Consider the following 14,596-nt stretch of genomic DNA (forward strand, 5'->3'; position numbering starts at 1 on the left):
GGTTTAAAGTGGCAAAATGGGCAAAATGGGCATATTAAGTAGTAAAATGGATTCAAAAGTGGCTGAAATGGCGTTAAAGTGGCAAAAAATAGGTGGAAATTTGGTGAAATGGGATAAAAATTGGCAACAAAGAGTTAGCTGAGGCAGAAACTGGAAAAAATGGGCATATCATACTGTGAAATGTGGCTTATAAAGTGGTAAAAGGGGTTAATAGTGGCAATAATGTGTCAACAGAGCCAATAATACGCTGAGATTTGAGAGATTTGGTTTAAAGTGGCAAAAACAGGCAGAAAAAAGTGTTGGAAAGGGTTTAAAATGAACAGAAAATGGGTTTTAAGTTGAAAAAATATGATAAAATCGGTTAAATTGGTGGGAAAAAGTGATGAAAACAGTTTAGAATTGGGAAAAAATGGTGTAGGTGGCAACAGTGTAATTCAAAAATGTTCTTAGTTTTTTTTAAGGCATCTGGAGACCCCCTCTCAGTGTCTCACTACCCCCAATGGGGTCCCAGCCCCAAGGTTGAGAACCCCTGCTCTACCTGAACTTCAGAAGACAAAGGCAGTGATTTATTACTGACTTGTGGGGTTTTTAAAGTTCATTTACTGTTTGACATTCAGTTGAATCTCCCTCTGAAGTCCAAGAAGCAGCATTTGCATAGCCATTCCTTATGGTAATGGAGATTAAGAGATGAACTTCATCAGGTGATAACTATGACTCAGCTACCACTCAGGAAAGTCTATCAGGACTAAATATTTACTACAGACATGGACCTTTTCAAAAAGGATTTCAAACCTTTGCCACCTTGAGTGGTACTGATATCTGAAATGTTGGGGTCTGGCCCATGGACTATATGACATCATTTAACTGCACAATATTTACACAGTGGCCATTTTGATTCTTGTAAAATGACAGATTTGGTGGGAGTGAAGGGTAACTTATTTAAATATGTTTTTTTAATTGTATAATGTTTCCTGCTAATATGCTAATGATAACTGATGGTTCTGGGCTGGAAACACTTGTAAAAAGAATAATTCGGCTCTAAAATACAGGAAAAGAGCTTCATTTGGTCAGATTCTCTTCCACACATTTTGGTTTTTCCCCTTAAACTTTATAAATCCTCTTTATTTCTCATAACCCAATTATTCAGATTTATTTTTGAGATTGTTTTATTTTCTGTGTCGTGCACTCACATGCGCGTGCGTCACTCACACGCGTCACTCGTTGCCATGGTAACATCCGTGACGTTTGATTCGAAGATGACAGCCAAAGAACTTTTTTGAATTTATCGTTCCATTCAGACTTTACACCCGTTGGCCTGACTGTTGAAACTGTTTGGAGAGCGAAAACTTTGGAGAAAACTTTCTCTACAGCCGGAAATCAAACACCTGGACAAGTGAAATCTTCAACAAATAATCTTAATAAATAATCAAAATCAAAATCATCTAGAAATACCTGGTGAAAATAAAGCTCTACCACCGTGATGGACCGCCTGCTGGCCTGGGTCAGACGATGGCTAACCAGCCTTGCTAGTAAGACATCCTCATATTTTCACCAATAAATGTATTTTTAAAACAATCTTTATTTCTGTCTTCATGTCTTTAGATGTGTTTTATTCCAAATATGCTGTAAAATTAGATGAATTATCTCATGTAAAGATCGACAGCTAATCTAAATGTAATTCACCTGTTAGCAAAACACAAAATGTTCGATTAAGGCTAGTCAAAGTTTTGCTGATTTACAGTGATTATTTTATGCTGAGATGTGCTTATTTATCGTTGCTCAACTCTTCAAATATATTTGTTCAAATAAAAGTGTATTAAAATCGTCTTTAAAATCGTGTATTTCTGGTTAATAGTCTCAGTAAATATCAGCAGCTCGGCTAACAGAAGTGTCATTGACCTGTTAGCAAACACAGACTGTTGGATATATGCTGTTTTCTTGATTTAAAAGGTTAAATAATAATCAATTGTAATTATTTATCATGACTTCATTATTTAGACTGATGTAAATAAAATTAGTATAATTCTAACACTAGTATTGGAATTAGCATTTTGTGAACATGAATTGGTATCTTGTAGTCATGAATTAGCATTTTGAGGTCACAATTTAGTATTTTGTGGTCATGAATTGGTATTTTGTGGTCATGAATTAGTATTTTGTGGTCATGAATTAGTATTTTGTGGTCATGAATTAGTATTTTGTGTCCATAAATTGGTATTTTGTGGTCATGAATTGGTATTTTGTGGTCATGAATTGGTATTTTGTGGTCATGAATTAGTATTTTGTGGTCATGAATTAGTATTTGTGGTCATTAATTAGTATTTTTTGGCAATGAATTGGTATTTTGTGTCCACTAATTAGTATTTTGTGGCCATGAATTTGCATTTTGTGGACATGAATTAATACTTTGTCTGCACGTTATAGGTATATTGGGGCCACAATACAATATATTTTTTGACCACGTCATCTCTGGGGCTCTGTAGTCATTAGAAAACAGATGTGTTCTGTTCGAAAAACACTTTTATTTTGGTTTGATGGCATCAGATTCTACTAAATTAGGTGTTGAGATCTGGCCTTATTGATGGATTCAGATTTTTTCTCAGATCTTATTCTTTTTGTTTGCCTGTTCACACTGCAGTTGAACTCCAAAGATCAGATACATATCTGAGTTAGAACCACATATGAAAGTGGCCTGAATCTGGTTGGAAAAGGTCAGATTCAGTGTGACTTGTGCTGTTCACACTGTCAGAAAAAATCAGATATAAGTCACATATGAGCAAAAAACTTCATATTCAGGTGACTTTTAACTAACAAAAAGCATTTTTGGACTTCAGACATATGAAAATAATTTAGGAAGGTTGGTGGCAAATACAAGGATGTTAATGAGCATGTGTATTTAATAGAGCTTGTTCCACTGAGGAGAAGGTTTATTTTTTTAACATGGTTGTTGAAGTTTAGTCAGATATATTGATCCTTTCTTTCATCAATATTTTAAGAGATTTGTTAGGAATATTTTGGCCTTGTTCATATATTTTAATATGAAAAGAGGGATCAGGGTTTTTATGATTCCCGACTCCTCCACGTGTTTGATTTACGTGTGATAAATAAATTAAAAATATAAGATCATTTGTGTTTTTAGCTCATATTTATTGAGCTAGATTTAATAAAGACATTCACGTTTTGGCATGTAATCACTCAAATATGAATATTTCCTCTCCATGTTTCAGATCAGACAGAAGATATTTATCACAGCTATTTGTTTTATTATTGGGAATATATTCATGTTTTATTATTGGGAATATATTCATTAAAAAGAAAATATGTTTTTATTAGTGAAAACAAGATAGAGATAATTTAAAAAGTGCCAGTGAAAGTGATTTTTAATCTCCAAAATTCAGTTATTTATAGTCATTGTATTATTATTAAAAAATAACTGTTGAATCTACTTAAGGAGTAGTTTTCAGGACGTATATCCGTTAAAACAACTGCTGTATCATAGTAAACCTTCTAATTATGTCAGTTTACTATCAGCTGGACCAAAATATCTCCCCTGGTTGTAATGGTATTTTATTTATCAGGTTGTGATTGTGGATGTTTCTTCTTACATGGACTCAGTTTCATAGCACACTTGTTTGTCCATTAGCAGAGCTGGGTGCCTGTCTGTTAATTGTTACATATCATCATAAAGGTTTTATTTACATTTTATCATAGATTTGAAACTGAAATATGATTAATGAAACCACTGACTTTTGTGAAATTCAGTTTCTTTTAACTTCATTTTCTAACAAATGCGTCCTGGGTTTGCCCCCATTATGTTTGAAATAGAAGAAGGATCCAAACCCTGATCTGACATACAGAGCTGCTGATATGCAAACTGAGTAAAGAGCATTAATGCGCCATAAAATCAGTGATGTATATGAACATAGAGTGCAGTTATTGTAGATAATATAATGTTTAAGTTTTATCATCAAAAAGGTTAATTATGTCTGACAGCCTCTTGTTTCAGTCTATTTTATGGACGTACAAATCTTAACTTTTTAGATATTGTGTCTCCTCTAGGTGGTGCCATTCATCATGGTGATCCTGCTGCTCCTTCTGCAGCCCACCCTGGACCTGCTGCTCCTCCTGCAGCCCACCCTGGACCTGCTGCTCCTCCTGTAGCCCACCCTGGACCTGCTGCTCCTCCTGTAGCCCACCCTGGACCTGCTGCTCCTCCCTCTGCTTCATTTGCTCCTGTAGATCCTCCTGCAGCTCCTGCCTATCCTGCATTTCTTCCTGACGCTCCTCTTGCTGCTAATCTTCATGATCCTGCTGCTCCTTCTCCTGCTGAGCCTGCTGCTTTTCCTGTCCATCCTGTTGCTGTTCATCCTTTCCCTGGAGCTCATCCTCATGCTGCTCCTGCTTATCCTTTTGTGTATCCGTACTCTTATTCTCCTGCTTATCCTTTGGCATATCCTCCTGCTTATGCTCCTTCTCTGTATGCTTATCCCTATGCTTACTCTCCTGCCTATCCTTATTCTTATTCTTACCCTAATGCTTATCCTTATGCTTTCCCTCATGCTGATCTTCCTTTCCCCCATGTCGGTCCTGAGGTTCATCTTCCTTTTGTTGACCCTTTACCTCCTTTCCAACATGAGGACCCTGAACCTGAGGCTGACCCTATTGCTGCTGCAGTTGATCAGTTTCTTGCTGACCAACGGCAGCAAGTGGACTTGATGCAGCAAGAAGATGGTCATCTAGAGGATGATTATGAAGAGCATGATCATCTAGAGGATGATTATGAAGAGCATGATCATCCAGAGGAGTATGATCCAGAGCATGATGTTTTATGGGAAGAGTCAGAGTCAGAGTCACAGTCTGGCAGCGAGCATCCTGAGGCAGACCAGGATGGGGATATGATCCATCTCCCGTCCATTGCTGTCGAGAACATCGGACCAGGTGATTCCGACAGCTCTATGCCAGAGGATGAGGACAGCTACAATAACAACCCTGTTCCATCGACTTCTGGACTCAGCTCCTCAGGGAGACGACGAGCGAGGGAGGACAGCGATGATGATGAGGAGGGTCCTGCTGCCAAGAGGCTGAGGGGGGCTGATGACAGCGACTCAGACTGATTCTGTAGTCGTCCATCAGAACTCTTTGGCTGGATTGGTGCAGCACCATCCTTCACATCACATGACCATAGATTCTGGAGGACTCCTTCACCCTGGTTGGATTTTTGACACCCTGAGTGGAATCTTACACCAGGATTTATAATTACCAGGACAGGCAAAATGCCTGAGAACAAGCCTCTGCATCTGGCTGGGCTCAAGACAACGGACCCATTCTCGAGCCATTTATTTCTTTAATTGTAGGGACAATGGACCCTTTCAAATCTTGCCTTTGCGTCTGGCGGGGCTTCTTGTTTTTTTTGTAGTGCAGGGATAACGGACCCTTTAAACTCTTAACAAGCCTTTGCGACTGGCGGGGCTTCTCATTCACAGGGTAGGGATAACAGACCCTTTAGACCCTTAGAACAAGCCTTTGCGACTGGCGGGGCTTGACAACCCGAGTAGCGTCTTGCACCGGGACATTTCCTTTTTTACTTGCACTAGGGAAAACGGACCCTTTTTGACATCTTGCCTTTGCGTCTGGCTGGGCAAGATAGTCCTCAAGGAGCCTCTGCATCCTGCAGGGCTTCAAAGATCCCAGGTAGCGTCTTGCACCGGGATTTTAACAGCCTACCTCTTTTTCTTGAAGCACGAGGAAGTATCGACTTGTCTTGCAACTCGAGGGATCCTGAGGCATCGCTGTCCTTTGCAGGAACAGCGATGCCTCAGGTCACTCTTGCGTCTGGCAGGGCTGTCGACACCTCGTGTATTTAACAGGACAGGAACATAGGAAAGAAGACGGACCAGAAAGCTGCACCATGGGAAACTCCCTAAAGGCTGTTGGACCACAGCTCACACCAGGATCTGGAAGGTACCAGATGTTCTAAAGCTTGGGGATGCCTGGACCACATGGACCTGGATCAGTCTGGAGTTTAGTGGAGTTCATGCAGCGAGAAGAACTCGAGGAACAACCCACTAACCTGGATTTAACGAAGGACGTCTCAGGCAAGCTCCTCCCATTCAGGTAACACAAACAACAAAGGTAAGTATGGAGCTCTGGATCAGCTCAGACAGTGGAGCAGGCGCCTCATAGCCCTATCCATCAATTTCTCAAGACAGGGTGCAAATTTCAGGGTAGCTGAAACTCTAGGGCGTAGTTACACAAGACTAAAAAGCAAGAAGAAAAAAAAAAATATATATATATATATATATAGATAGATAGATAGATATGCTAGCAGTAGTTTTCAAAACATATGTTAAAGTAGAGAATAAGTTAAAGTTGTCTGAAATTAAAGACCTAAAAATACTAAAGTATTAGATGTAGAATAATAATTAAAAATAATAATTAAAATAATAATAAGAAATGAATTAAAGACAAAAGAGGGAAAATCAGCAGATTTACCATGATACAAACATTGAGCAGAATTCAGTTTATATTTTGGAGTTTAAAACTAGATTAAAAAAAAAAAAGTTTTGGCATCTAATTAAGTGATTTTTTTCAGTAAAGTTGATTTATATGTCATCAAATGGGGATAGTGGGTTTAAATTCTTACAATAAAGTCATAAAGAAAAAACAGTTATTAAAAGTAAAGTTATTTGTCCTCCATTGAGGGCTGGTAGTGGCGAGTTTAGAATATTCTGAATATTAATTGTCTAGTTAATTAATTTTCAAATATAATAAAGATAATTTTTAAAATTTAAGAAAAGTAAAATATTGTATTTATTTTGCATAGAATAAAGTTATTTGTCCTCCGCTGAGGGGGGGTGGTGGCGGGTTTAGCATATAAAAGATATAAATAGTCAAATTTAATTATTTAAAAATAGAATAAAAGTAGTTCTAGGATTTACAAAGTCAATCTGCTCTTTTATTTTCCTGGGAATAAAGTTATTTGTCCTCCGCTGAGGGATGGTGGTGGTGGTGGGTTTAGCATATAAAAGATGTGAATTGTCAAATGTAATCATTTTAAAATAAAATTTAAAAAGTTCTAGGATTTAACAAAGTAAAATTGCTCCTTTATTTGAATAGAATAAAGTTATTTGTCCTCCACTGAGGGGGGGTGGTGGTGGGTTTAGCATTTTTAAGATATAAATAGTCAAATTAATTATTTGAAAATAGTATAAATGTAGTTCTAGGATCTAACAAAGTAAAATTGCCCATTTATTTGAATAGAATAAAGTTATTTGTCCTCCACTGAGGGGGGGTGGTGGTGGGTTTAGCATTTTTAAGATATAAATAGTCAAATTAATTATTTGAAAATAGAATAAAAGTAGTTCTAGGATTTAACAAAGTAAAACTGCATATTTATTTGAATAGAATAAAGTTATTTGTCCTGCGCTGAAGGGGGGGTAACTCCGTTACTGTTGAGTGGTCATCAGAGTAACTGTAAGTAAGTAGGTGTAAGTAAATGTAAGTGTTCAACCACCTTCAGGTAGAGTGGGGGTCCCTGGCCCCTGCACCTTTATTTTGGGGGTCGTGGGCTGAAAAGGTTGAGAACCACTGAGGTAGAGGAAGAACAAGTCCACTAGGTGGCGGTGTTGTGTTGAAAACTAAACCAGCACCTTGTGTCTGCTCTGACTGTTTGCCAGAGTTACACTGCAGGTAAATGAAGAAAAGAAATGTCATTTCTGTGTTGCATTCTTTATTTCAGTGCTCCAAGCAATACCAATTTCTACAAGGCATATGAAGAATAAGGTGATAGTGTTCTTTTTGAGCAGGTCTTTATTGTGGAAGGAAACCCAGAAAAGGCTAAGCACCCTCACACAAAGTGGAGAATATTAAACTGTTTGTAAGCATAATCAACCAAGCACGGTCAAGAACTGTACAACGCTGTGTAATAAAACATTTTTGTATCAGTAGTGAGCATCACTCAAGCAGGGGTTTCCAAACTTTCCATGTAAAGATCACGGCAAAACTGGACAGAGTGCTGGCACTATGGCACTGAGAGAAAGAGAGCACTGACCAGCAGAGGAAGCATCATTTCTGTCCAATGTTGCTCCACTTACCCCTCGTACATACCTTAAAATTGACATACACTTGTTAACCTCTAGCACACAAACGGTCCGTCTCATTAAAGTGCTATAAAAATACATATATATTTTTTTTACTTTCACTGCATCAGATCTCTTCAACAACTTCAGACATATCCACAGATATAAAGTTTATGTCAGGTTGCAGGAAAAACTCAAAACGGAGGACCCAAATGCAGATTAAAAGGATTTAATTAAACAGCTTAAATGCATTAACAACGGAGGACAGGTTTGGACAATCAGACACAGGTGGAACTGGTGAAGGTAATCACAGTGGAGGGAAACTGAGGCAGGAAGCAAAACTAGAATCACACACAAGGGAAGGCAAACTACAGAATAAAACAGGAAACATGGAGCACTTCACAATACATAACACTGGACCAGGAGGAGAATCAAACATGAGACACTAGGAGGGAGCGAGGAAGCAAAATACAAACAGGGAATAAAACTAAGCATGAAACACAGGAAATGTAAAACTAAACATGAAACACAGGAAGAGTAAAACTAAACATGAAACACAGGAAGAGTAAAACTAAACTTGAAACACAGGAAGAGTAAAACTAAACTTGAAACACAGGGAATGTAAAACTAAACATGAAACACAGGAAGAGTAAAACTAAATTGGGGATTACTAAACAAGAAACATGAGGAGTAAAACTAGACATGAAATACAAGGAGTAACTAAACATAAAGCACAAGGAATTAACTAAACATGAAACGGGAAATGTAAACCTAAACAAGAAATACAGAGAATACTAAACATGAAACACGGAATGAACTAGACAGAAAACACAGGGAATAAACTAAACATGGAATACAGGGAAAAAGCTAATTACAATATAAAACTAGAAACAAGGAATACAACAGTAAAACACAAGAAATCAGAACACGGGTCATGACAGTGTATTATAATTGTTCGATATTGTTTATGTTTTTATGGTCTTTTGTCATTAGAACCCCTGATTTTTTCAGTGGGAAAAACACAAAATGTGCAATATTTCCAAAAATAGGGTGCAAAGTGAAACATTTGTGATGAATATTTTACAGCCTTGACCATGTCAATAATTGGTAAGAATATTGATTTTCATGCATAATTATTTTTGGCACAATGAGAGTTTTAAAATACAATTACACCTGTTCACCTCATGTACACAAATCGTCCGTCTCATTAAAGTGCAAAAAAATGTAATATATAAATATTTTTTTTTACTTTAACTTCATCAGATCTCTTCAACAACTTCAGACCTATCCACAGATATAAAATTTATTATAATTTTTAAATATTTTTTATGTTTTTATGGTCTTTCTGTGATTAGAAACCCTGATATTTTTCAATGTGAAAAACACACACAAATCTCTCGTCATCACCCTCCATTGAATTGTCTTCACAACAACTAATGACCAAAGTACCGAGTGCTGGGTCACTCACAAAGAGCTGGGCATAAAAATCCCAGGATTAGAGCAGGACAGTGCGAGCCAGCTGTAGCTGGGATACTCATTCTACCACTGGAGACAACAGAGGAGAATAGTCTAGATAAGGTTGAATCTACCACTGGAGACAGCAGAGGAGAATAGTCTAGTTTAGTGCATAGTGTTCCCTAAAGAGCTCTTTAGCTTTCTCTTGAAAGTAGAGAGGAACTCTGCAGATTGAATGGAGTTGGGTAATTCATGCCACCACTTAGGGACAACAGAGGAGAAGATTGGACTTAGTGACTTAGGAGCCTGATGTGCTGGATGTACCAGGCGCCTTTCGCTGGCTGAGTGTAGTGGGCGAGAAGTAGTGTAGACCTGGATGAGGGACTCCAGGTCAACAGGAGCAGTTTTGGTTACTGCTTTGTAAACAATGATTAGAGTTTTGAATTTAATGCGAGCTGCAACTGGAAGCCAGTGTAGAGAGATTAAAAGAGGAATGACAAGCTCTCTTGGGTTGGTTGAAGACCAGACGTGCTGCAGGGTTCTGGATCATCTGCAGAGGTTTAACTGTGCATGCAGGGAGACCTGCCAGTAATGAGTTGCAGTAGTCAATGCCTGACATTACAAGAGCCAGCACCAGGAGCTGTGTTGCATGTTCTGTCAGGTAGGGTCTGATCCTCTTGATGTTATAGAGGGAAAATCAGCAGGACTGAGCAATCGAGGCCACATGAACCTTGAAGGTTAGCTGGTCATCAATCATGACACCCAGATTTCAGGCAGACTTAGTGGGCATGAGATTATTTGATCCAAGTTGGATACTGATCTGTGGTTCCACAGTGGGACTGGCTAGAATGATAATAAGCTCAGTCTTGGACAGGTCAAAATGGCAGGGTCACTTCATGTGAGGGAGACCAGAGGATTTCATCATTTCGTGACCTCCATTGAGAGGTGTCATTCTCCACTGCCTCTTCCTCCTCCTCTTCATTTTCCCCTGTCAAGTTGCAGGGTTCCTCTCTGTCTGGAAGGTACTCCTCCCCTGAATCTTTCTGGCTCCCAGGTGAGTTCACTGCTCATATCCTCCTCAGAAACATGCGCCTCACTCCCCTCAGACAGCTGCACACATGCAGCAACTGCCTGCTCCAAGTTCAGATGGTTTTCCTCTAGAGAAATGACCTGCCAAGTTGTGTTTGAAGTTCAGTTTTTTTCTGGATCAAAAGGAAACCTCATTGGATGTGTGGAATGGCATGTTTTTGCAGATATGTAAACATACACCGTTTTTGTGTGTGTGTGTGTGTGTGTGTGTGTGTGTGTTGCTGCAGTCTTGCAGTCCTCTGAGGAGAATGAGGAGCATGTTTCTGAGGTGGAATCTTACCAGCAGTGAGGATTCATCTGAGAGTCAGTCAGAGTCGTGTTTGTGTGTGACGATTGAAAAATCCCAGGTCAAATGGGCTCTGTTCATGTTTTTTTTCATATTCACACCACTATTTTATATCAGTGCTAATATACCAAGACCATTTTATGGTCTTCAGATGTTTTATTGCTATGCATTTTGCAAGGTAAGAAATCCAGGCCTTCACTGAAGTTTCCCTGAAACTTTATGTGATGGCCTCTGGTAGTTAAAGGGGGCTATTACACCTAAAACACCTTTTCCCTATATTTTGGAGGGAGAGGCTTAGATTTATTAGGAATTAATGGAAAAAGCACTATAATATGTCAGGATTATCATATATGAAAAATATGTGGTTATAATGGGAGTCAATGTGGCAAATTTGGTCACGAGGTGGAAGAGTGTCGGTGTGATGCAAATCTCCTATTCTATACACTTCTAGTAGACAGGATTTTGGAATTAGGAAATAGAAATGAAAAAAAATAAATAAATAAATAGTGGCAAAATTTCATACAGTTAGCCTTTAAACTGACAGGTATACTGAGAGCCAAACAAACAAAAAAACAGCCAAAATGTCACTTTTGGTCCCCAAGATGCTACGAGGGTTAAAAATGAAGAAAACATGATAAAACCTGCTATGCAAACATGTAAAATGGGAACATTTGCCATTGAATACATCTATGTCAGGTTCTTTGAAAGAAATCAGATGATAAATCAGATTATAACTGGCTGTACTGTTGCTGCTCAAATCTGTGATGTGCATCATTTATTTTTGTATAAAAGACTAAATTTATAATAGAAATGTACTAAAAAAGTGCTCATATTCAGTGCAGTGAATAACATCTTAAATGTTGTATTTATTTGGATAAATAAAACTTTACTATTTGAGTTTAAAAGTAGAAATGATGGCTTCAGGAACTCAGTATCCTGTCAAATCTGGTTAGAGAATCAAGTTTCTTAGTAACCATAACTGCCTTTCTCTGGTCTGATATCACCTTCTCTGGTATAATTCCAGCGTTCTTCACATTTTTACCACACAGCACTGAGAAAACTGAATCTGAGCCACAGCAAATGTAGCTGATTTCAATCTGTGATAACAATAAAAACAATCAAATAAGCTTCATAAATACGCCTCATTTTGAAGTCTGTTTATTTTGTTCAGACGTTGTGAAAAGTTGACCTGAACAGAATCATTGATGTAATGTCAGCTGATGTTTCTGAGTTCATCCACACAACTAAACTTCATTTTACTGGCTTCCATTCTTTATTTCAAAACACAAATACTACATTACCCATCAGCCATCAGCACTCCCTGTGGTGCATTGTGGGTATTTCAGTATTAGGGATAAAGAGCTTTGTGAATTAATTAAAAAGTAAATGTAACTTCATTTAATCTGTGATTTCAACAATAAAAATCCAAGTTTCTATCTTGACATAAATCATTTTGTTGTCAGTTTCTTTTGTTAAAAATACAAGACACTGTGATTTTTCTCCTAAACAAGAATAATTGAGGTCATGTAAGCCAATCTTCCAGAGTTTATCCACATAACTAAGCCTGACTTTGTTACCTTTACTCAGTTTCATTCTGTTTCTTTAAAAAAAAAAAAAAAAAACTTTATTTATTGTTGTTTTTAACAAATACAAAACATGTTGATGAAATGAAGATCATGACACATAGATTCCCCGCCCCCACCCCCCACCCTCACCCTTCAGGAGGCAAATAACAGGTTATACACTCAAAATGAGAGTAAAATGTAGTCCACCAAAACACACAGATACATACAATGATTGAATAAATGAATATGTACATTGGATATTAAAAATCTAGATGGTTAAACACAATAGGGCAAAGTCTATTTATACCTATTAGGCCAAAATGTCTCCTGAACTGGTCCCATATTTGAACAGAGTTTCTGACAACCAAATGAACATTCAAATTCTGGTTAGTGTTTTTAGTACTCAGTGGTGCTGTCAGAAATGAAACTGGAGAGACTGGGAGAGTTGACTTTAACTCCATGTCTACCCAAAGGGCTCCTTCTTTGCCAACCAACACTGTGGTCCAATAATTGAGTTTGGCAATGTTAGCAGCCCAATAGTAGTGTCAAAAACTGGGTAAGCCCAGACCTCCCTCTGATTTAGCTCTCTCTAAATGAGATTTTTTCACTCTTGCTGTGGATTTATTCCATATAAATGAAGAAACAAGAGCATCTAGTTGAAGGAAAAAGTACTTGGGGAGGAAAATGGGTATCATCTGAAATAAATAAATAAACTTGGGCATCACTGTCATCTTCACTGAATTAATCCAGCCAGCCAGTGAAATGGTCAATCCTTGAATAACTGTGATGAACCGGGCAGAAAAAAGAAAATTGTTTGGTAGTGGGATTTATTTTCCTCCATGGATCACACAGGCTGTAGGAATGCAGAAAAGAATTCACAACAGTTGCTGAAGCTGACAGGGAGCTATTTGGATTGGGATTCATCTGTCAAGATGTGTATGAAGGACACAATTGAAATCCCCTCCCCAAATTAGCTGATGGCAGTTCAAATCAGGTAGATGCAACATGGCATTTTTAAAGAACTGAGGATTATCCCAGTTTGGGCCATAAACATGAAATAAAATGAGGGGGGTATTAAGTAATTTGCCCACAACTATGACATAACGTCCATTAACATCTGAAATAGTATCGGTAAGTTCAAAAGGAATCCCTCTCCTGATAAGAATAGCTGTCCCCCTGGCCTTATCATTAAAATTTGAATGGAAAATTTGTCCAATCCACTTACACCTCAACCTCCCTGACAAGCAATCTTCAAATGTGTCTCTTGTAAGAATCTGATGTCCACATGGAGTGATTTAAGGTGAGTCAGTATTTTGCTTCGTTTCAGCGGATTATTCAATCCTTTAAAATTCCTGCTAACAAAGGATATTGCACCTTTTTGATTATTTTTATTTCAGAAACCATTTGTAGACTGAGGTTGTAATGAAAAGACTTGATATAAATACACACACTGGCTGTGTACTGTATCAGAATAAGTCATAATGAAACTACAATACTGCATCAGAAAAAAACAAAAAAGAAAAAGAAAACATACCAGATAAAGATACAAACCTCCCCTTGCCATCCTGGAACCCTGGGCTGGTCTTCCCTGAACATGAGACTGCCCTACAAATAGTCCCCCTACCTTCTAGCATATAACAGGTTAGTGTGTGGTCTAGGCTGCAGGCTCCGGTGCACTCTGTCCAGCGTGGGTGTGTAGGTCAGGTCCAGGGTATCTTTCAGCAGATTAGCCACCACCGCCTCCGGTCGCATGTCTCCAAAACCTTCCTCCATGCCGATTATTCTGCAGTTGTCTCTCCGTTGGCGACATTCTAGGTCGTCGGTTTTAGCCGTCAACCGAGTGACTTCCGATGTGAGAGACGTAACTTTATTTTCCAACTCCACGACCCTGTTAGCATAGCTGTTAGCTCCTTCCTCCAGGCTATCGATCCGTGTAGCATATGCTTTTATCTCTTTTTGGACTCCGGTAATTTACGTTCTCATGTCCCTTGAGAGATGGTTTATTTTCTTGTGTAGTTCACCTGATAATGCGGCGATGGACGTATCGATCTTAGCTACCACACTTTGTTCCATTCTCTGCAGCGCCATCATTATCGTGTCCACGTCCAACAAGCTCTGGGGGG

This window comes from Cheilinus undulatus, linkage group 22 (assembly GCF_018320785.1).
Source record: "Cheilinus undulatus linkage group 22, ASM1832078v1, whole genome shotgun sequence".
NCBI classification, from domain to species: domain Eukaryota; kingdom Metazoa; phylum Chordata; class Actinopteri; order Labriformes; family Labridae; genus Cheilinus; species Cheilinus undulatus.